Genomic DNA, 24418 nt, shown 5'->3' on the forward strand with positions numbered 1-24418 from the left:
ATGGGGGAATTGAGACATCTCCCCTGGCCTATATATTTTATGCATGATATGTTTGAGTGTATGTTTTATTTTAAATGAGGTTTTTTTTAGTTTTTTAATTATTAGATTTGTTACCGTATATTGTTCTTATTATTGCTGTGAGCCGCCCTGAGTCTACGGAGAGGGGCGGCATACAAATCTAAATAATAATAATAATAATAATAATAATAATAATAATAATAATAATAAGCGTTTTAAGGAACTAGATTCAGTAGTAGGTTCTAAAACCCTTTACTACTGATGTGTGAGTGCCCTTGTGCCGCATCTGTGCATGCGCAGAAGTGTTCCAGGTGGGTCGGCAGAGATTCCCACCACTGGCGCTACTGGTTTGCAGAGCCAGGCCGAATCGGGAGCAACCCACCGCTCAGCAATGGGCAGCCAAACTTTTTACTGCCACACTGTGGGTGCGGCTTAATGGTCATATTACTGCAGTGTTTCCCAACCTTGGCAACTTGAAGATATTTGGACTTCAACTCCCAGAATTCCCCAGCCAGCATCCGCTGGCTGGGGAATTCTGGGAGTTGAAGTCCAAATATCTTCAAGTTGCCAAGGTTGGGAAACACTGTATTACTGGGTAGAAGTGGCTTGCTGAAGCAGGGGGGAGTGGCTTGGACTATCATCATCGTTCAAGTGAACTGTTAAGTCCTCGACTTACAACCTTACCAGTATTGCTCACTGGCGTGACAATTTGCTTTGTGTTTACCCTTCTCTCCTTCCTGGGCCACCCCCACCACCTCCGGCTGGGTAGCTGGGCGAACGGGTGCTGCTAGAAGCATAAATGCTGCCAGCGCCGCTTCCATCCACACCTTCTGCTTGAACCTCAGGCAGGAGGTGGCCATGTGAGGCTGAAGGGGAGCCGGGCAGGAGAGAGGGAAGCTCATCTGAGGCCAGGAAGGAGGAAAGAGGAAAAAAGCAGGGAACACAGACGCAGCAGCAGCAGCATGGAAAAAAAGGAGAGCTGAGTCGAGACCAGTAATCCAGGAAGTGACAGATGCCAATCAGCTGGAGCTGTGCATGCATCTTCATTTCCGCTGGTAGAACTGCATTCCATCCTGTCCTGCCTGCTGCCCACCCCTGTCACCACTGAACCGATTCGACCATTCTTTTGCCACTTTTTAAGAACCCTCTTCTGCGCTACAGCCTTGGCATATTTTTAATTCCTTCTCACTCTCATCTCCCCCCTGTCTTGATTTACCAACTTGCCGGCCAACCAATGCAGCAGGCACTTAAAGAGCAGCTTCCTAAGCAGATGCTGGCAGCTACTCAAATGAAACGTGTTTCAGCTATTGGTTTCTGCACACTAGAGGGGAACGTGTCTCCTTAGGTCTTACCTGGTTGTTTAACAATCTTGATATCACATCGGTTGTTTTTCTCAGGGGCAAATACACCTAGTTGCATCCCTTGAGTAAATCATTGTTCAAAAAACCATTTCTGATGCTGGCAAGGAGCCTGGGTTGCTCTCCTGAGAATGCGCTGTAATAAGGGTCGGAGTGGTGGGGGAGGGAAATGGATTGACTATTGGACACTATCAGGGGTGAAATCCAGCAGGTTCTAACAGGTTCTGGAGAACTAGTAGCGGAAATTTTATGTAGTTTGGAAAACTGGCAAATACCACCTCTGCTTGGCCCCAGAGTGGGGTGGGAATCAATGTACCCTCTAATTTTTTTCCGGTGTGGGCGGAAAAAGTGTCTGAGCGACAGTCCCTTTGGGACTGGGCGGAATAGAATAGAATAGAATAGAATAGAATAAATAAATAAATAAATAAATAAATAAACAAACAAACAAATAAATAAATAAAATAAAAAAAAATCCCTTCTTTTTTATTAAAAGAAATTAATAATTTTAAAAAACCAAAATCCATTACTATTAAAACTAAATCAACCAGCAAAACCAAAAACATAACTATTAATAAAAACAGGTGAGGGCTGTTTTTTTTCTCTCTGTTATTATTTAAGTGCTTTTACCATATGCTTTAAATCAAGTCACTTCTCTCTCTGTTTCTCTCTCTTTCCTGTCATTCTCTGCCTCAATCATTTTCTCATTTCTCTTTTCTCCCCTTTTTTCTATCATTTCTCTCTATCTCTTCCTTCCACTCTTCTCTCTCTCTCTTGCTTTCTCTGTCTCTCTCTCTCTTGCTTTCTTCCTCTCTTACACTCTCTTCCTTCCTCTCTCATCTCTCTCTTTCTTTTTTTCTTTCTCTCTCTCTTTCTCTCTCTTTCCCCCTCTTGCTCTCTCTCTTTTTCTCACTTTCTCTCTCTCTCTCACTCTTTCTTGTTTTCTTTCTCACACTCTTTCTCTTGTTCTTTCTCTTGCTATCTCTTTCTCTCCCCCTTTCTCTCTCTCTCTCTTTCTCACTTTCTCTCTATCTTGCTGTCTGTTGGTCTCACTCACTCTCGTTCTCTCTCCGTTCTTCTCAGCAGAGGCCGGCGAAGGTGATATTCAATGTCGGGGACGTGCCCATGGAAAAGGGTGCGCGGGGTGGTATTTTGGGGTGCGTGCATGCTCACGCGCGCAGCCTACAGGAAACGGTGGTGGGAATGGGTATTTTGCAGTATCCTTTGCCTGCCACCCCCACCAGGCCACGCCCACAGAACCGGTAGTTTAAAAAAATTAGATTTCACCATTGGACAGCATTGCCATATTTCAGAAAACAAAGCAAAGGAGACTGGTAGAGACTGGTACAACCAGATTTAGAAAATTTTTAGAATCTGCATATACTTTCTAGATCAGAGAATATTTTTTTCCCTTTTTTCCAATAAAAGCTGGATCACAGCAAAGCCTTTTTAGTTGAGCTCATCCCTTGGTGACTTCATGCGTCCTACATGAGACTTCATGTAGGTTTTTTTGGACAACAGGTCAGAGGTGACCCCTGCTTTTACCTTCTCCCTGGATGGTTTTGACCTTCCTGGTTTAGCCTACAACCCAGCATTTGGTGATGAATGACTCCCATCTAATTAGGCCTACCCTTGCTTAGGGTCACTAAGTCAGCCACCGAGCCAGCACAAGCCCCTGTACTTCGTCTGAAAGCTGTCATTGGTACTATTCTGCACAGTGGCTGAGACTTAATTGCTAATTTGGCCCAATGGAGTCTTTGTCTCCTAACAGCAATGTGATAAGCAAAAATTAAACCCAAACATCATTTCCATCACTTTCATTTCTTTTACCTAAAAGAAAAACACTACTATTAATTGCCCGGGACTGCCAGTTGCGTTATCATCTAAAATATTTCTACTTTATGTTTTAATCTGCCTTAAATAAAACTGTCTGTATAATCATAAGTAGTTCACCCAGCAGTTCACCCAGCGCTTCTCGGGTTCGGGAGAACGCCGAGAAGCCCCCTGGCTGTTTTAAAAGGTGACAGCTGGGCGGCGGCGCCCAGCAAAGTGCCATTTTGCGATTTTTTTTTCCTTTTTGCACACATTAATCGCTTTTACATTGTTTCCTATGGGAAACAATGTTTCATCTTACGAACTTTTCACCTTACGAACCTACTTCCGGAACCAATTAAGTTCGTAAGACGAGGTATTACTGTATTATATCTTTGTATACCGCCAATACGTACTTGACAAAACAAATAAAATAACTAACTAAATAAATAAATAATAAAATAAATAAATCCTGATTCAAAGCCTTCCCCCCCCTTCTTCTTACGTTTCTGCTCTGGCCAGCAGGGGGCAGCAACTGCTGGTAAATGAACAAGGGTGTGGTTGGGCAGTGAGGAGAAAGGACAAGAAATCATTTGGGCCAAGTCATCAGACAAGTATAAACACTGCCCCCGCTTTTCCTTTCCATGGTCACAATGCTATTCAGCTCGGTATTTCTGCACCTGGAATGTGTGTTTGTTGTTGCTAAAGGTCAGAGCAACCGGTTAGAAACTAGCATGCCTGTGCAGGAAAATTATATTTTTTCAGGCAAATACTTGCTTGAAAACATTGACTTTCTTGGTAAATTCACACCTATTGCTCATCATATATTCCCACCTTCTCCAGGTATGTATGTGTGTACGCATGTGTGTTTGTGGGTGCAATGTAGGCACTACAGATTGTAATAATGGTTTTCTGCTTATGATGAAGTATTTGCTGGGCCCCCAATGCTCTATGTGGAATTTCAGATGTCTCTGCATGTGTGTGTATAAAGTACTACCTGTCTTCCAGGGCTGGGTTCCAGTTGAATTTTGCTACTGGTGTGCATTTCCGCATGTGTGTGTGTCCCTCCATGCAATTTCACTTCCGCGAAGTAACGTGAGAAAATATTATTTTACTGAAAGAGTAGTAGATGCTTGGAACAAACTTTTTATTAATTTATTTATTGACTTTGTCCAATGCACAATAATACACAATGAAGGTTATAGAGGATATACTCGAGTAAAATATATTATAGAAAGAACAGAAGTGAAAATAAAGGAATAAAATATATCAATAAGAGAACAGAAGAAAAGATATAGGGATAGTAGATATGAGATATAGGAGAGACAATAGGTCAGGGGACGGGAGGTACGCTAGTGTACTTATGCACACCCCTTACTGACCTCTTAGGAATCTGTAGAGGTCAATCATGGATAGTCTAAGGGTAAAATGTTGGGGGTTAAGGGAAGATACTACGGAGTCCGGTAATGAGTTCCACGCTTCGACAACTCAATGACTAAAGTTGTATTTTTTTACAGTCCAATTTGGAGAGGTTAATATTAAGCTTGTATCTGTTGTGTGCTCTTGTGTTGTTGTGGTTGAAGCTGTAGTAGCTGAAGTGGATTTACCAACCAGGTCCAGCAGACGTGGTTGGTAAATCCACAGTAACTGAATTTAAACATGCCTGGGATAAACATATATCCATTGTAAGCCAAAATACAGGAAACAGTATAAGGGCAGACTAGATGGACCATGAGGTCTTTTTCTGCTGTCAATCTTCTATGTTTCTATGTGCATGCTGAGGACGACATTACAAGCTTCAGACATTACAAATTGTGCTTCGGACGAAGAATAAAAGTCAGCATTAACGCAAGGGCAATCGGGAGGGCTTTTTTCGATGCGGAAACGCCATCTAAACCTGGAAAAAAAATGCTGAAAATTACATTATCACCGGACTCTTACCAGTGCGCAGATCCGGACCATGCTGGTAGGAACCACTACTGCTCTATTCACTATAGAAAAAAGCATTGGGAAAATAAAATTGAGAGTCAAAAGCTTATTTTCAGCAACTCTAAACTAGATACATTTTGACTCCACCACCACCTGGTGGTGAAATTGTGCAATGTTTCTATATCCACATAACCCAACAGTCTCCTGCTACAGCAAAATTTGCCAACTTTAAGCCGTGTGGTCTTCAACACCCAGAATTTCCCAGCCAGCATGCCCAATTGCATCTATTTATTAAATTTGTTTGCTGCCCATCTCACTGACTATGGGCTCTAATATGCAAATTCCCCAGCCAGCATTTTTTATTTATTTGTTTGTTTGTTTATCTATTATCTATTATCTATTATCTATTATCTATTATCTATTATCTATTATCTATTATCTATTATCTATTATCTATTATCTATTATCTATTATCTATTATCTATTATCTATTATCTATTATCTATTATCTATTATCTATTATCTATTATCTATTATCTATTATCTATTATCTATTATCTATTATCTATTATCTATTATCTATTATCTATTAATCTATTTATCTATTAATCTATTTATCTATTTATCTATTTATTTACTTACTTACTTACTTCCTTAATTACTTACTTACTTACTTATTTACAGTATTTAGATTTTTAGGACGCCCTTCTCCTTAGATTCAGGGCAGCTTACAACATGTAAGCAATAGCATTTTTTAACAGAGCCAGCATATTGCCCCCACAATCTGGGTCCTCATTTTACCCACCTCAGAAGGATGGAAGGCTGAGTCAACCTTGAGCTGGTGATGAGATTTGAACCGCTGACCTACAGATCTACAATATGCAAATACAAATGGGATTTCCATATTTGTTTGTTTGTTTTGTCACGTACGTATTGGTGGTATACAAAGATATAATATTTATATACATGATACTAGTAAAAGAGAAATATTAGGAGAGGGGGCGGGAGGCACTCTAGTGAACCTATGCACGCTTATGTTGCTGTAGGTTGATGAAAAAAACAGGACGGCTGTGTCACAACCATATTTGAATTATGATCAAACTGCTTCTTTATGCCTAGAAAAGACATGTGTCTTCTGTTCCTCAGCTTAGAAAGAAAATCAAAAAGAAGAAGAAATAAATTAGAAAATGCACCCATCATTGGTAGAAATGCATCATTGAATTAAACTAAAATTGCCATCCTTGTTGGGTTCACTTGTGGGACACTTTCTTAAATAAGTCGGGGGGGGTTTTCAACCTACTGTGTGTTCTGTCGGGCTCTCTGGTACACTCCTCCCAAAAATTCACAGGTACAAATTTCAGACACACACACGTTTGAAAATTCAAAACAATGTTCTTTATAATGAAAATTCACTTAACCTAAGCCCTCTTTTGGTATAGCAAAGAGCACTCATCTCCAAACAAACTGGTAATTTATACAAGTCCCTTATCAGTTCTGTGAAACTTAGCTTGCAGCTGTGAGGCAATTCACAGTCCTTCTTTCACAAAGTGAAACACACTTTGCTCTGGTTTAGTTTCAAAGCGGGGAAAAAGCAGCACACAAAAGGTCAAAGTCAGTAAAGCAGTCACGAAACACAACGATCAGATAATCCCCCACAATGGCCAAACCCACAGGCTACTATTTATAGCAGCCTCACTAAGTACCACAGCCCCACCCAACCACAGGTGGCCTCATTTTCTTTGATAATAATCTGTCAGTTGTTGTTGCCTATACATCGCTCCCCGCATGCGTGGCTGTATCATTAACTCTTGTTCTGAATCCAAGGAGGAGCTAGACAATTGATCTCCTTCTGAGCTGTCTGCCACACTCTCCTCCTCCCTGTCACTCATGTCTTCTTGGTCAGAGGAGCCTTCATCATCAGATTCCACCGGGGGGGGGGAAACAGGCCTGCAGCATGTGGATGTCTCCCCCACATCCACAGTCCTTGGGGCAGGAGCTGGGCCAGAGCTAACCACAACATTGTGTTTCATTTTTTATTGGCATCACAGATAGCATTAGCCATCCTGTTTTGACTAAGTCACAAACTGTTTGGTTCACCGTCCTTTAAAGGCTGTGCCTTAAATCATGGTAAATAAATCACTAAACGGCTTAGTGCGAAATGTGACCGGAATCAAGGCCTAAACATGCATTCAAGGAATGCCTTCGGAAACCCTTCAAGAGTATCAAGTGTGGCACAGAGCTATATATCAAGTGTTCCTCTTCATGGCTTTTATGGTCTTCAGGAGTATGTTTCCCAACTATCTGCTACAACCTCCAACTGGATGCCCCTAGCTAGGATGTGTCCCACCCTTTGCATATTCCGAGGAACTGCAAAGTCAGCAAAAAATAAATAAGCAAATAAATAAATACAACTGCAGAAGGCAGCATTCAACTTGTTAAAAAGTTTCAGGTTGGTTTGGTTTTAAATAGCAACTCTCTGCCTCGAATTGGGGAGAAATTTCAAGACCTAAAAGGGGTTGAATCTCAGCATGGCTGCAATGTGTTTATCTGTTAAGTGCTTTATTATGTGATTGTTTTGTGCAGCCTCGTCTTTTAGACTTGCTTTCCATTATTGCTCTGGGAGAAAGAGAAGAGAAACAATTAGGATCACTTACTCATTACTTTGGATATTTCACATTGTGAACAGAATGTGACCCAAGGGAAACACCAACACTTATTAATAATCAAAGGAGGGGTTTTCAGAACCTTGTCTACAGGTTTCTGGGAAAACTGTACCAATTATATAACATTACTTTAAAAAAAAAAACCACTACATTGTTTGACTTCTAAAACTGATGCAAATCACACAGGTCCACTTTTTCTTTTCATAGAATTTGGGTCATGTTAGTACAGAACATCTATAGTCCAGAGGCACCAAATACCCACAATCTCATGTTCTGTTTTGGAACCTGAGAATTAAATGTAAAAGTTTAACAGCAGTAGAGATTTCATCATCAGTTTGCTCATTCAATTCTTTTTCACACAGAACCATCTTTCTAAATCTGCTCTCATATTTGAATGTTTTCGTCTGCTTTTTTTAAAACAAATCCCCCCCCCCAGAAAAGCCCGTTGGCCGCCTTCAGGCTGGCGGCGGTTGCGGCGGCGCAAGGAGCACCGCAGGACGTCGGCAATCCTGGCAGCAGGGAGGGGGAGCAGGGCAGCGAGCGGGCACACAGCGAGGAGGCGCCCACTCCCGCTCCCCATGGCCCCAGTATGCCCCGCGTCGGCGTGGGGCATGATGACTTCCGGGAGGCGAGCGAGCGGCTTCCCCTGTTTAAAAGGGGGCATAGGGCCGCTTGCCTCCCTCTTTGTTGCGCTGCCGCCAGCATGGGGATGCTCACTTAAGTTTCCCGTCCCCAGCAGTGGCGGTAAAGGGCGGAAAATGGGGATTTCAGCAACTGTGTGATCTTCTTTGGGTACCTTTTGGAAGGTAAACGGCCGCTCCCCGACATGGCTACAGGGCTCAGCCGGCTTGGGTATGGAGGGGAGACGCCATTGGGGCTCACCCACCGCACGCCCAGAGTCGAGTATCTGGGTGGGTGAGCCTCCCCACACACAAGGGCGTGGCAGGGAGCAAATGGGGGAGGTCAAGTTCAAGTTCAAGGGGACCTCCCCCTTTTGCTCAGCAGGAGGCTTCGCCCAGAGTTGCTCAAGAAATTTTGATTGACATTTCCGCCCTCTTGGTCTTACCTCTGCAGGTCCTGTTTGATTATAATAAATGTGACCCATTTTATAACCCATTTCTGTGTCCGTGTGCTTACTCCGCGTCCGCCACAAGTAAAGTTTTGCCATTATCTTGGTTTGTGAACATCTTCATTCTTCTGCAACTCTGAAACTTAAAAAGATGAATTGAAAATGGCAATTCACGTTTCGTAAGCATTAATGCCAAGAGAATCTATGAGGATGTCCAGACATGATCTGACAGTTATCTTATGTTGGATGAAGACCGTAATTATTTTTGTCATTTTTGGTAGGCTGCAAGCAAAAACCCTATGGCTTGTTGATGCTATTCATTAAATTAAATGTTCAGTGATTACCAGCAATATCAATCAAATCCTTTATTTCTGGTGCCGAGAAACTTGAGTGGGAATCAAGCCAAGATAATTTGTGTTTGCAATCAGGGAATTAACTTGAGGATGGATAGAAGGAAGGGAATAAATGTTGAGTGACTTGATCTTGATTGATTAAAGCAAGGGGTTTGACTAAAAGACCTCTAAGTCATTTCCAAAACTGTCATCTGTTATCCTGATTTCCTAGGCTCAGGGGAACTATGAATCTTCTGACCATTGAGAAAAAACCATTCCCAATTTATGACACTTTATGGCTTTCCAGTTAGAAGCAAGAGGATATGATCCTGGGTGGTGGAGAACAATTCCAATTCATTCTGAGTTTGTTTTCGGATCAGATAACAGTTGATCAAAGTGTTACCAGTATTTTAGTAATCCTCTCTTTAACCCCAAGAGTTGCAAGCAAATTAGCTTATCAGTTCCTATAAAATCTTCCTTTCTCTTTCTCGCTGGGTCTTTTCTGTCTTCCCACTTTTCAAAGTCCCAGTAATCCAAGTGTTTGTGTGAAACCTCACAATCCCTCCAGTTATTGGCAGTGATGGTATTTTGACAGTCTTGGACAAATCTTGGAATTCTTGGAATCTTGCTAATAATGGAATTCTTTCCCAATAAATCCTCCCTCCCCACCCTCTCATTTCTCAGATATGGTTCCATTTCTGTTATCATGTACTGACCAGCAGCTCCAGTTTGGCCAGGACTGCCTCATTTTTTTCAAGATGCAGATCGGATGCAAAAGCGTGACTTGATGAATCCTGAAACGTCAGGGTCACTAGATCCATCTTCTCTATGGTATGATGAGACACACAGGTACCCTTTAAAAAAAACAAAAACCCACGAAACTTAGCTTTCCCCCTTAAATCAAAATATGGGAAGAGGAAAATCAGCCATTTGGTTTGAATGGCCCATGATTGATTGATTGATTGATTGATTGATTGATTGATTATTGATTTGATATGATTTGTTTTGAAAAATCAAAAGGGAGGGAGGGAAGGGAAGAGAAGGAAGGAAGGAAGGAAGAAAAAGAAAGAATGAAAGAGGGAGGGAAGGGAAGAGAAGGAAGGAAGAAAAAGAAAGAAAGAAAGAAAGAAAGAGAGGGGGAAGGGAGGGAGGGAAGACAAGGAAGGAAGAAAAAGAAAGAAAGAGAAAGAAAGAAAGAAAGAAAGAAAGAAAGAAAGAAAGAAAGAAAGAAAAGAAGAAAAAGAGCGAACTCGGAACACAGTCAATTTTTAATTGCTGGAATTTTGCTCCTTGATTGGACTTTTTTTGAACTGACTGATTCTATTTACTGCAAATATTTGAAAACTGATGCTGTTGCATATGGATGGGTAGTTATAAGCAAAAGAAGATTCTCTTGAAACCAGCAATTAAAAATTTTAAAATCAGTATTCCATTTTGGGTCATTGATGGATGAAGCCTGCTTATGTAAGACTTATTTATTATATATTCTTGTATTGGGCAAGAAATAGATATACCATTTTCTTTTAATAATTAAACTGTTTGTCAACTGAAACCACACTAGAACTTTTACGACTTCATATGTGAAATAAAATTTTCATGGGAGGAGCAGAATCCAATAACTCACAAAAGCATATTTAAGAGCTTGCTTGTTTCTATATACTGTAATTTGTGAAATCTTGACAACTCAGCTACTGTATTCTCATTCATCAGGGGAAAAAAAAATTAAATGGTATCCTTGCCTTTAAAACAGCTTCTCTGAAATGCTTCAGCCTGCAGAACAGTTGGCTTTCCGCAACCTTCTGCCAGTAAAAACGGAGCTCAGAAGGGCAACACACAGCCCTGCCAAGCTTTGTTTTCGCTGGCACAGCCACTACAAGCCAGTCCTTCACTGTTACCTGGGCGGCCCCACAGGCCAGATCTAAGCCCCCCACAGGTCAGATCCGGCTCCCGGGCCTTGAGTTTGACACCCGTGCTCTAGACTCTGTATTGCTTTGTTTGGCAGACATGTGCATCAAACTGGTAAGCCTATTGAAAGTGGGGGGGGGGGGGGTATGAGGGAGGCAGCCCAGGGCAATGCTTCTTCTGTTGTCTCATGACCCCACTTGTCCAAAAGAATATTTTATTCCACTGTCGTCTTGTTAACATTCTACAGAAATGTAAACCCGAGCAACCATGTCGGGAAACTGTACAGAGGTCTTCATTTCTGCAGAGACCAGCAGATTTACCGAGCTATCCAGAAATATGTGTAATTTCTGTACATCGCAAAACCTTTCAATGTCCCAGCATTGGTTCATAACGTAAAGAACAGAGATGGGCTCATCCCAGTTCGCACTGGTTCGCCCGAATCAGTGGCAACCCGCTGGTGATGTCATGATGATGTCACAGAACCAGTGCTGTTCCGTGGATGCCTCCATCTTTTTTTTCTTAGTGCTTTTTGGATTTGTTTTAAAAAAAATTCCCCAGTTTTATTTCTTCTGAGCATGCGCAGAAGATGAATTTCCGGCACTGCATCTTCTATTTGGCTTTTAACTATGTTGTGAACTGCTCTGAGTCCTCAGAGAGGGGCGGCATACAAATCTAATTAATTATTATTATTATTATTAATTATTAATTATTATTATTATTATTATTATTATTATTATTATTATTATTATTATTATTATTATTATTGGGGGGGTTATTTTTTATTTTTTCAGCACTGCGCATGTGTGCCACGTCCACACGCCCCATGCCCACACAGCACTCACATTCAGTAAGGGAGGAAGCATACCAGTAAGTAAGAACTCACCCCTGGTAAAGAGGCACATAAGAGAAAATGGGAAAGTTGTGCCTGGCTGGGGAATTCTGGGAGTTGAAGTCCAGATATCTTCAAGTTGCCAAGGTTGGGTAAACACTGGACTAGATGGCCCTCAATCTTCTATGTTTCTATGTTTCTAAAATAAATAAGTTAAACAAATCAGTATGGCACACAGATGGTGGAAACATTTTATTTGAAAAAAAAAAAATCCCCGATTCAGGTTTCAACTTTGAGGCTTGGGATCTCAGCATACCTCTGGAAGGTTTGGCAAGCCTCCAATGGGATTTTCTTTTTCTTTTTTTACAAAAGAAATGAACTGGTGGGAAATGTGATGGTCCCAGCTGTGCATGCCATTGAGCCCATCTGCAGCTGAATATGAGGCAAAGGCTCTTCCCTTTGATCTACATACTTTTCTGGTAAATCTCTGTTATCATTTGGGGATAGAGGGGGGGAAGGGCCAAAAGAAAAGAACTCCTCAAAGGAAACATTTCATTTTGCAATGAACCAGTCAGGAGGTCTTCCAACCTGCTGGAGCTTGCTGGATAATCATGTCTTGCAAACTTGAAAGAAACCTAAATATCTGAGATAGAATTGGTATTTCATAACTCACTCGCTGATGAGGCACACCATTTAGAAACTCAGGCCATCTAAATAGGCAATCTGGAACCTGAAAGAATAAATTAGCAGACACATTCAAGTATTCGGTTTATAAACAACACGCTCTGATTTTGTGTGAATTATATACCCCTATTTGAGAAGTTTATATAAATTCGCTTAGGTGGGAAACTTTGATTCACAGGATCTTGCCATGATAAAACCACCAAGGACGACTCCAACGATAGACAAAATAATTTCTTTGTAGAATAGATTGCATTGCAGCTGCTCAACAGCTGCATCTTGATAGTTATCTGAAATTCTCCAGTTACATATTAAAATGTGGAAATTTATTGCAATATCTTGCCTTATGTGAAAGAAAACATCCCGTTCCATGAAAACAGTCCCAGTGTTTGATCTGTTCTATAGGGAGAGAAATTCTGAGCAATTCATTCATTCATTCATTCATTCATTCATTCATTCATTCATTCATTCATTTATTAGATTTGTATGCCGCCCCTCTCCGCAGACTCAGGGCGGCTCACAACACAATAAAACAGTTCATAACAAATCTAATAATTTACAATTTAAAATATTTTAAAAACCCCATTATTAAGCAGACATATGTACAAACAAACATACCATACATAAATGGAACGAGGCTGCAGCAGAGGCCCTTGACCGGATTGCGCCTTTGCGACCTCTCCGTGGCGCTAGACCCCGTAGAGCTCCATGGTTCAACGAGGAGCTCCGGGAGTTGAAATGCCAGAAGAGACGTCTAGAGAAGCGATGGAGGAAGAGTAGGTCTGAATCTGATCGAACACTTGTAAGAGCTTTTATTAAGACTTACAAAGTGGCGCTCAAGGCGGCAAGATGCGCGTACCATGCCGCCTTGATTGCATCAGCGGAATCCCGCCCGGCCGCTCTGTTTAGGGTGACCCGCTCCCTTCTTAATCAGGGGGGAGTTGGGGAGCCCTTGCAGAGTAGTGCCGAGGACTTTAACTCGTTTTTCGCTGATAAAGTCGCTCGGATTCGGGCCGACCTCGACTCCAATTGTATAGCAGAGTCGACTGACAACGAGTCAGTCGAGGTGACTGGGGCACGTACTTGTCCACCTGTCTGGGAAGAGTTTGATCTGGTGACACCTGATGAAGTGGACAAGGCCATTGGAGCTGTGAGTTCCGCCACCTGTTTACTGGATCCGTGTCCCTCCTGGTTGGTCTCGGCCAGCAGGGAGGTGACACGGAGCTGGGCCCAGGAGATTACCAACGCTTCCTTGGGGAGGGGAGTTTTTCCATCACTCTATAAAGAAGCGCTTGTGCGCCCCCTCCTCAAGAAGCCCTCCCTGGACCCAGCTGTGCTTAATAACTACCGTCCAGTCTCCAACCTTCCCTTTATGGGGAAGGTTGTTGAGAAGGTGGTGGCACTCCAGCTCCAGCGGTCCTTGGAAGAAGCCGATTATCTAGGTCCCCAGCAGTCGGGTTTCAGGCCCGGTTACAGCACGGAAACCGCTTTGGTCGCGTTGATGGATGATCTCTGGCGGGCCCGGGACAGGGGTTTATCCTCTGTCCTGGTGCTCCTTGACCTCTCAGCGGCTTTCGATACCATCGACCATGGTATCCTTCTGCGCCGGCTGGAGGGGTTGGGAGTGGGAGGCATTGTTCTTCAGTGGTTCTCCTCCTACCTCTCTGGCCGGTTGCAGTCGGTGTTAGTGGGGGGACAGAGGTCGACTCCTAGGTCTCTCCCTTGTGGGGTGCCTCAGGGGTCGGTCCTCTCCCCCCTGCTATTTAACATCTACACGAAACCGCTGGGTGAGATCATCCAAGGACATGGGGTGAGGTATCATCAATATGCCGATGATACCCAGCTTTACATCTCCACCCCATGCCCAGTCAACGAAGCGGTGGAAGTGATGTGCCGGTGCCTGGAGGCTGTTGGGGCCTGGATGGGTGTCAACAGACTCAAACTCAACCCGGATAAGACGGAGTGGCTGTGGGTTTTGCCTCCCAAGGACAACTCCATCTGTCCGTCCATTACCCTGGGGGGGGAATTATTGACCCCCTCAGAGAGGGTCCGCAACTTGGGCGTCCTCCTCGATCCACAGCTCACATTAGAACAACATCTCGCAGCTGTGGCGAGGGGGACGTTTGCCCAGGTTCGCCTGGTGCACCAGTTGCGGCCCTATCTGGACCGGGACTCACTGCTCACAGTCACTCATGCCCTCATCACCTCGAGGTTCGACTACTGTAATGCTCTCTACATGGGGCTACCTTTGAAAAGTGTTCGGAAACTCCAGATCGTGCAGAATGCAGCTGCGAGAGCAGTCATGGGCTTACCCATGTATGCCCATGTTTCACCATCACTCCGCAGTCTGCACTGGCTGCCGATCAGTTTCCGGTCACAATTCAAAGTGTTGGTTATGACCTTTAAAGCCCTTCATGGCACTGGACCAGAATATCTCCGAGACCGCCTCCTGCCGCACGAATCCCAGCGACCAATTAGGTCCCACAGAGTGGGCCTTCTCCGGGTCCCGTCAACTAAGCAATGTCGGTTGGCGGGCCCCAGGGGAAGAGCCTTCTCTGTGGCGGCACCGGCCCTCTGGAACCAACTCCCCCCGGAGATTAGAACTGCCCCTACTCTTCCTGCCTTCCGCAAACTTCTTAAAACCCACCTTTGCCGTCAGGCATGGGGGAATTGAAACATCCCCCCCCCCCCGGGCACGTTGAATTTATATATGGTATGCTTGTGTGTGAGTCTGTTAGTTTGTGGGGGTTTTTAAATCTTTAAAATTTTAAATTGTTGATTACTTATGATTTGTCTTTTACATGTTGTGAGCCGCCCCGAGTCTTCGGAGAGGGGCGGCATACAAATCCAAGTAATAAATAAATAATAATAAATAAAATTGTATTGGCCTGGGGGAGATATCTCAGTTCCCCCATGCCTGACGGCAAAGGTGGGTTTTGAGGAGTTTACGAAAGGCAAGGAGGGTGGGGGCAGTTCTAATCTCTGAGGGACGCTGGTTCCAGAGAGTCGGGGCCACCACAGAGAAGGCTCTGGTGGAAAGTATTTAATATTTCAGAGCCAACAACTAGTTTTACGTGGAGTTCATGTGTTTCACAAAGTTCACAGACATTCCTATTGTGTACAGGTAGTCCTCAATTTACAACTAATCACAAATTACAATGGCATCAAAAAGTGACATGACCATTACATTGTCCCCATTAAACCACCCTGAGTCTCTTGAGAATGGGTGGCACATAAATCTAATTAATAAATCATAATAAATAATAAATGTAACCAGGTGACATGTTTTTTAGGATGATTTCAGTCTCCTGACTTCGTGGGATCACTTTTCGTGACCTTTTGAAAAGAAAATTTGGTATCTGGTGTAAGTCGGAGTAGGGTGGCATATAAATCCAAATAAATAAAGAATGAAATAATAAAAGTCAATGGGGAATCATCACTGGCCACTGATTTAGTCCACAATATAATCTGCAGTATGTAGAAACTTGCCAAGAATGAAATACATTTCAAGAGTTTGGAGGGACTGGTCAAAGCCTCCAGCCTGGGAATCATATGCTCGGTAGTCCTATTATCCCTTTGTAGCCATCTGGAATTAAATTCAGTCAGATTTACGGTCGATTTGGCTGGAAGAGGTAACCAGTGACTGGGTGAGCAGGCAAGTGGGCAGGTATGGCCAGGGCCAGGGGTGGGCTACTGCCCAGACGGAGGGGAACGCAGTGGGGTAGGGAAAATGGAGCTCCAGCCCAGAGCACCCAATTTGCACTGAAAGATGTTTAAGAAAATGTATGAGCATCTTGCATAAGCCATGACCACAGTGTGATAGTAAAAATTTTGGTAGCCCATCACTGGTCGGGGCTAACCAGGGGCTATTTTTACCAGCTCTGCAAACCAATTCAAATGATCCCTAACACTTGCCCAGTTGCCACTCATCTCATCCGGCCGACTCAACTGTAAATCTGTCTGAATCTAACTCCAATGCCCAGATGGCTAGAAATAGATAACAGGACTACAAAGCACATGATTCCCAGGTCTCAGTTCCACCAGGGATGCTCTCAAGCAGGCACTTCGACGGAGCCAAGAAGCAAAAGGTGAATGGGACTAGGTCAGTAAGGGGCAAGTACAAGTACACTAGAGTGCCTTCCATCCCCTGTCCTATTGCTCTCCTATATCTCCTATACCTTTCTTCTATTCCTATATCTCTTCTTCTATTCTTTCATTGATATGTTTTATTCCTATATCTTCTCTTCTATTCTTTCTTAGATATATTTTACTATGGGTATACCCTCTATAACCTTCATTATGTATTTTACTATGTGTATACCCACTAAAATCCTCATTGTGTATTGGACAAAATCAATCAATAAATAAAAATTTATATGTCGCCCTCTCTGAAGTCTCAGGGCAGCTTACAACATATAAAAGACAGTAAAAACATCAGGAATCCAATTTAAATTTAAAACTAACTGGTGTAAAACCTAAATACATTAAAAGTCAATCACTCCCATTCAAACAGCAAGCAATCATTTCATTCATTGGCCAGGGATCAAGTAATTAATAGCCCCAAGCCTGTCGGCACAAATGTGTCTTCAAACTCTTGCGGAAGACAAGGAGGTGGGGGCAGTGTGAATCTCTGGGGGGAGCTGGTTCCAGAGAGCTGGGCCCCCCACAGAGAAGGCTCTTCTCCTAGGTCCTGCCAAGTGACATTGTCTAATTAGCGGGACCCGGAGAAGGCCGATTCTGTAGGACCTCTGTGGGTCATTAGGGCAAAAAAGTGATGTCGACGTGGCCATGCTCACCCGCCCAGTCAAATGACCAACAAGCCACGCCCACAGAGTCATGCCCACAAAGCCGATAGGGAAAATATTTGAATTTCTCCCCTGATATCTAAGACTTTTTCTAACAATGCCAAATGCTACTTCAGGGCCTCGGCACATTATTTTGTTGGTGTTCCACACTAACTGTTATTTGCCAGTACATATATTTCAGTGCTGCAAAAATGCAATCGTTCATTTGAATCATGATGGTACATGAGAATAATATTCAACTCAACTCCATTTTTTAAACTTTACTTTTAATTGTGTAACAACTAACACAATATTATTTTTCTAAGATTAAAACGAGAAAAAGACACAAAACAAAAAATGCTTGGCTTAATGATGCCCAGTAATCACAGTGAGATGACAAAAAATATATATGATAAGCTTAGCTAAAATATATTCAACTATTTTCCATCGTCCCCTATTAGCAGAATTTCATTTTTCTAAAACTGAAAAAGCACTTGCAACAATGTGAAGCATTTTTAAGCCTTTCAAAATTAAAACCATGGTGGGTGTAAGGTTCATATCATGTGGACGGGTTGCAAAAATTATCATTGTTTGCCAGTTCCTGCTTATTTTCACCCTAATGGTTGCAACCTGGCAATGAAAAGAAATAATATACAACAAATGTGTTTTGTATATATTTCATATCGCATACACTTTGATCTTTGGTGGTGTAAGCTTGAATATCATTCATATCTACTATGGTTCCAAGAATTATGCAGTGCTGTTCAAAGAAAAGCCAACCTAAAGATTACTTAATAGTATTTGTTCTCCTATGAAAAGGAGATTTGCAGGCCAGACTTTGGACTGTGTTCTTGATTCATTCAGCACAAAGTCTGAATCGCAAAAGATGAAGGAATAATGAGAGTACTGAGTCCTTCTACTCATGACAGGTAGACTCAGACTCGGTGACCTGTGTCAGGAGATGTCTACTTCCATTCTGAATTTCCTGTGAATGTCAGAGGTGCTGTTATGTTCCACAGTTTCATAATACTATCTCATTGTTTTATTGAGTTGCCTCCTTGGCAGGCTTTATGCAACAATTATTTTGAAAAAATATAATTATTTGTTAAGTACATAAGAGACCACATAATTTTTTTATAAAGGTCAAACATGGGCCTTCTCTGGGTCCCGTCAACTAAACAATGTCGGTTGGCAGGGCCCAGGGGAAGAGCCTTCTCTGTGGCGGCCCCGGCCCTCTGGAACCAACTCCCCCCAGAGTTCAGAATAGCCCCCACCCTCCTTGCCTTTTGTAAGCTCCTCAAAACCCACCTCTGCCGTCAGGCATGGAGGAACTAAGATAATCTTTCCCCCTAGGCTTCCTACAATGTATGCATGGTATGTTTGTATGTATGATTGGTTTTATAATAAGGGTTTTTAGCTGTTTTAGTATTGGATTTTTAAATTCTGTTTCTGTCACTGTTGTTAGCCGCCCCGAGTCCACGGAGAGGGGCGGCATACAAATCCAACCAATCAATCAATCAATCAATCAATCAATCAATAACTTACTTACTTACTTACTTACTTACTTACTTACTTACTTACTTACTTACTTACTTACTTACTTACTTACTTACTTACTTACTTACTTACTTACTTACTTACTTACTTACTTACTTACTTACTTTTGGGAAAAACCGGGCAGGTGGTTTGATTATGAAGAAAAACAAAGCTGGAATGTACTACAGTATTGGCCAAGTTGGGGAGGAATTGTCATATTGTCTTTTAGGTGGCAAAATGGGTAGGCTCAGCTTAGTTCAGTTATGCTTTCAAATCCTACCCTGCTCCTATGCTTTAGTAGTTTCCCAACCTTGGCAACTTGAAGATATTTGGACTTCAACTCCCAGAATTCCCCAGCCAGTGAATTTAATTCTGGGAGTTGAAGTCCAGATATCTTCAAGTTGCCAAGGTTGGGAAACACTGCTTTAGAAGACATCCAAAATATGTAGTAGCTCTGTATTCAAAGTCTATTTTTTAAAACACATGGCGATTGAATTGGCTATGCCCACAAATTCATCTAGTAGGCAGCATAATGAGTTATGTATTCAATGACCCGGAACAATGTAATTCAAGAAAACACAAATAGTCCCCATTCATTAAAGAACAGCCTTTCTTATGCTTGTGGTTCTCAGAGGGTTATGCTTTTTGGAGCAACTCCAGATGATGAAATGGTATAAGACAGTGATGGTGGACCTATGGCACGGGTGTCACAGGGGGCATGCGGAGCCATATTTGAGGGCACCTGACATGTTGCCCTATGTCAGCTCCAGCGCGCATGCATGCACCGGCCAGCTCATTGCTGGCCTTCTTTTCCACCATTTTTGCTTTCCCCAAGCCTCCTGAATCCTGGGGATGGCGAAAAACTGTCCAATCAGAGGTTCACTTGGTGCTCACACCCAGCCTCCTTTTCTCTGCCAGAGGTCTTCAGGAACTTCTTTGGCTTTGGACAGTAGCAGCCAGTCTCCCACACCTCGGCCCATTTCTTTGGCAGCTGGCAAGGCTTTCCTGAAGACCTCTGTAGCTGATAACAGAGCTCCGGATCATTCTGGAGCTCTGTTATCAGCTAGAGAGGCCTTCAGGAAAGGCCTTTAGGAAAGGCCTCTGCAGCTGATAACAGAGCTCTGGATCGATCTGGAGTTCTGTTATCAGTTACAGAGGCCTTCAGAAAAGCCTTGCCGGCTGCAGAAGAAATGGGCTGAGATGTGCAAAACCTGATTGCAACTATCTGAATGTAAGTAGTAGGGCAGCTCCACAGCTTTAGTGAGGCCTTTGTGCATGCGTGGCAGGGGGGGGGCACAGCACAGGGGTTGTGCACATGCATAGGGGAGGGCATTGCTTTATGAATGTGGGCACTCCTGTGCATGCTAATGCACGTGCACACCCTTTTGGCATCCCAGCCATAAAAGATTCACCATCAGTGGTATAAGACAGAGGTCTCCAACCTTGGCAACTTTATGAGGTGTGGACTTCAATTCCCAGAATTCCTCAGCCAGCATGGCTGGCTGAGGAATTCTGGGAATTGAAGTCCACACCTCATAAAGTTGCCAAGGTTGGAGACCTCTGGTATAAGAGATACCAGAATATTGCTGAAGAGAAACAAAGGGTGAATCCAACCAAGCAGAGATAGGAGCCTTCCTTAAGGTCCACTTTATGACAACAAGGGCAGCAAAGCACTTTTCCTTCCTTCCTTCCTTCCTTCCTTCCTTCCTTCCTTCCTTCCTTCCTTCCTGGTGGCTACATAAATCATATAAACACAAAAATGTGTTGGATAATACATCAATCATCTTTGAGATCATTGTCATATTTGGCAACTCTAATTTGAACAGGATGGGATTCCTCTCAAATGCAAGGAAGAAAAATTTCATTTTTTTCTGCGCTACTTCTGCCTGCAATTTACCTCCTTATAGGGCTATGCAAAAAATAAAGGGAAACAGAGCTACGTATGCTGGCACAGACTCATTTACAAGATGCTCAATTTTTTCCCCCTTGTGTTTGGAAGCCAAAAGGGAAAATTAACCTTCCTTTTCACATCTGCTACATATATGGAAGCAGTTAACTGATAACAAGTTTTTGGTTGCTGTGCCAAGATTTGAGTTCGAATAACCTGGTAAGGTCTTCCAACTAGCTGTCAGTGAAGTAGCATTCAGTCCTCAGGATGTACTACAAAATACTCATATCATCAACAGGAATTTTGTCCAACCTCTCAGCAACTCCAGAGATTATTTGCAATTATCCCCAGATATTCTTCAAGCTTGTCTAGCACCTGACATCAACTCTAATATTAAGACAAGAGAACAGAAATCTCTTTTCTGGATTTATGAAAGCAGAGTTGCTGTTACTTGGCTTCTTTATTTTTTGTTTCACTCTATCTTTATATTAGGGTTGTTTACTCCCCAAGTCTAAATATAATCACCATAAAATGACTTCCCTTTTCATAATTGCCTACCAGAGATCTTTCTGGGAAATACATCATGATTAATCCCAAAGGTGTGTTTTTCAAGAGGCAACTGGACTTTCTGGTTTTTCTTTGAAGACATTTCCTTTTGGAAGGGGTTAAATTTTTTATTTTATTTTTCTTCTCCAATCACGAGTACAGAAAAAAAGATACCATTAATTTTAAGTTAAAGTTAAGTTAAGTCATTTTTGCAATTTCGGTATACATACCCACCTTTGTCGCCAGGCATGGGGGAGTTAAGATATCCCTTCCCCTAGGCCATTACAAGTTATGCATGGTATGTTTGTGTGTATGTTTGGTTTTTTATAATAAGGGTTTTTTAATTGGATTGTTACATGTTGTTTTACCATTGTTGTTAGCCGCCCCAAGTCTGCGGAGAGGGGCAGCATACAAATCCAATAAGTAAGTAAGTAAGTAAGTAAGTAAGTAAGTAAGTAAGTAAGTAAGTAAGTAAGTAAGTAAGTAAGTAAATAAATATTAACCAATGCCTTACCATTTGACATCTGAACCAAAAAATAATTACTATTCCAATTCCTTATATAATAAGAAATTTAAAAAAAAACTGGTTAACCAATATACATTTTAGGCTGTTACTATTCTTAATCACATCAAATTAATTAGACCATAATGTTTCAATTTTCTCAAAATCTCCTCCATATCAATTTTCATGTATGCTTTAAACCCTCTTCCATAATAAATGCCCTTTAGAATAAAAGAGAAAAAGAAAAAGGACATTAAGGGAAAAGAAAAGGAGCAAAAATTTCCAATGACCTCCAACACAGTATTTAAATTAAAACCAACCATTGCTAAAAAATAGTTAAAATATATAAAGGGGGCAAGAAAGGAGAACCCACCAAATAGTATATCCCAAATATCTCCAGATTAATAAACCAAATTAAAAAAGAACCTAATTAAAAATAATTCCTTTTAATAAATAAAAATACAAAATAAAAATTGAGATTAAAGAAGATTTAAAAAGATGATGTTTCACATCTCATTCTAGAAGCTTCTTCAGTCTGACTGGATGGTGGGGAATGGAAGGATTTATATTCTTTATTTATATTCTTCAGCTTTCCTGAAGCCTCTGGAGTGCGAAAAAAAGCACAATGGGCAAACCACAAATTATTTTTTCTGGACTTTCGTTTTGCTTGTTTGGCCATTTTTTCACTGTCCCAGGCTTCAGTGCAGTGAAGGGCTACAAAACTTTTTACTACCACACTGTGGGAGTGGCTTATTTTGTGGACGTGTCTTGCTGATCAGATGACCAGGTGGGAGTGGCTTGGCAACCATGTGATTGGGGTGGCTTAAAGGTCATATGACTGGCTTAAAGATGGCCAACTTGATGTCACACATGTCCAGGGTTAGGGTGCCTGGCCTCTCCTCGCATCAGAGAGATAAATTTCCCTATCTATTTACTATTATTGAACATCAAAAATATATTAGAGAAACATCTTTCAGCTGTGGCGAGGGGGACGTTTGCCCAGGTTCGCCTGGTGCACCAGTTGCGACCCTACTTGGACCGGGAGTCACTGCTCACGGTCACTCATGCCCTCATCACCTCGAGGCTTGACTACTGTAACGCTCTCTGAAGTAGACCCAGAGACAGGGTTTGAGCAATCGGTACTTTTATTCAGCTCAGAGAACAAGTGACAGCTCAGCAAGGTAAAGTGACAGTTCAGCGAGTACCGACTGGCTCTGCAGGGAGAAACCGCTTCTTTTATACTTTTGCAGTTCCCGCCAAAGCGAGAGCCGGCCGCGTCTGAGCCAATCAGGAGCGACTTCCTGCTTGGGCTCAGACAGCGCTGGAAAAGAGGAACAAACTATTTACAGCGTTACAAGGTAGCCATTCCAGGATACAACACCCCTCCCCTCATAGTTGGACTCATCCATCAAGAAAGCCACGTGACGAAGTCGTCCAATCGGTGAGGCCTTCGAGGCTCTCGCGCTGACCTGCGCAGTCCATTTTCTCCTTCGCCACTGACTGTGGAGGATGGCTCGCCGCTGCTCTCCCGGTGCGGCGGACTTGGCCTGGCGGGCCCAACGAAGGCCTCGGAGGACGAGGATGGCTCGGCGTCGCTGGATGGTTCCCCCTGGCCCGATAAGTCTCTTTGCGTGTTTCTTAGTTCGGGCAATGTACAAAAGTCTGTTGAAGGGGGAGAGTCCGAGTCAGCGGGTTGTTGCAATTGGTTTTCAGTTCGTTTCCGAATGTGGTCTATGTGTCGTTTCCACAAACGACCATCCTCCAGTTTAACAATATAAGTCTTGGGTGCGTTTTGCTTAACAATAATTCCCTTCATCCAGTTTACATTTCCATCAAAGCATTTTACATATACATTTTGACCCAAATACATTTCTCTTTCTGGTTTCATGCACATTTGGTTATTATTCACACAGAACCTTGGATTTAACCTGTCTAATGGTGACCTCAACTTTCTCCCCATCAATAACTCTGCAGGGCTTACATGTGTGTGCGAGTTAGGGGTAATGTGCTGGGTTAATAAGAATTGGTCCAAGTTCTGTTGCACATCTCCAGGGCCTGACCTGTGCAATGCCTCCTTTGCCACCCTTACGTAACGTTCTGCCAACCCGTTAGCCCAGGGCGAGTAAGGCGAGATGAGGGCATGTCTGACCCCTAGGCCATCTAGGAATAATTCGAATTGCCTGGCTGTTAGTTGTGGTCCATTGTCAGACACTAATAGATCAGGGCAACCATGGGATGCAAACAGTCTGCTCAATACCTTGATAGTGGCACTTGTGGTTATGTTGTTCATTGCTATTATTTCCAACCATTTGGAGAAAGCATCAACCACTATTAGGAAGTACTGAGACCCCACTGGGCCAGCAAAATCAATGTGGATCCTAGACCAAGGGCCAGCAGGCTGTTCCCACTCAGCCGGAGTTGTTTTGGGGGGACTGGGCCTAGACTCTTGGCACGGGTCACACTTGGAAACCCAACTTTCAATATCAGCATCAAGCCCTGGCCACCATAAATGCCCCCTTGCTAGGCTCTTCATCCTGACAATCCCAGGATGGCCCACGTGTAACATTTT

The sequence above is a fragment of the Erythrolamprus reginae genome, chromosome 2 (assembly GCF_031021105.1).
Source record: "Erythrolamprus reginae isolate rEryReg1 chromosome 2, rEryReg1.hap1, whole genome shotgun sequence".
NCBI lineage: Eukaryota > Metazoa > Chordata > Lepidosauria > Squamata > Dipsadidae > Erythrolamprus > Erythrolamprus reginae.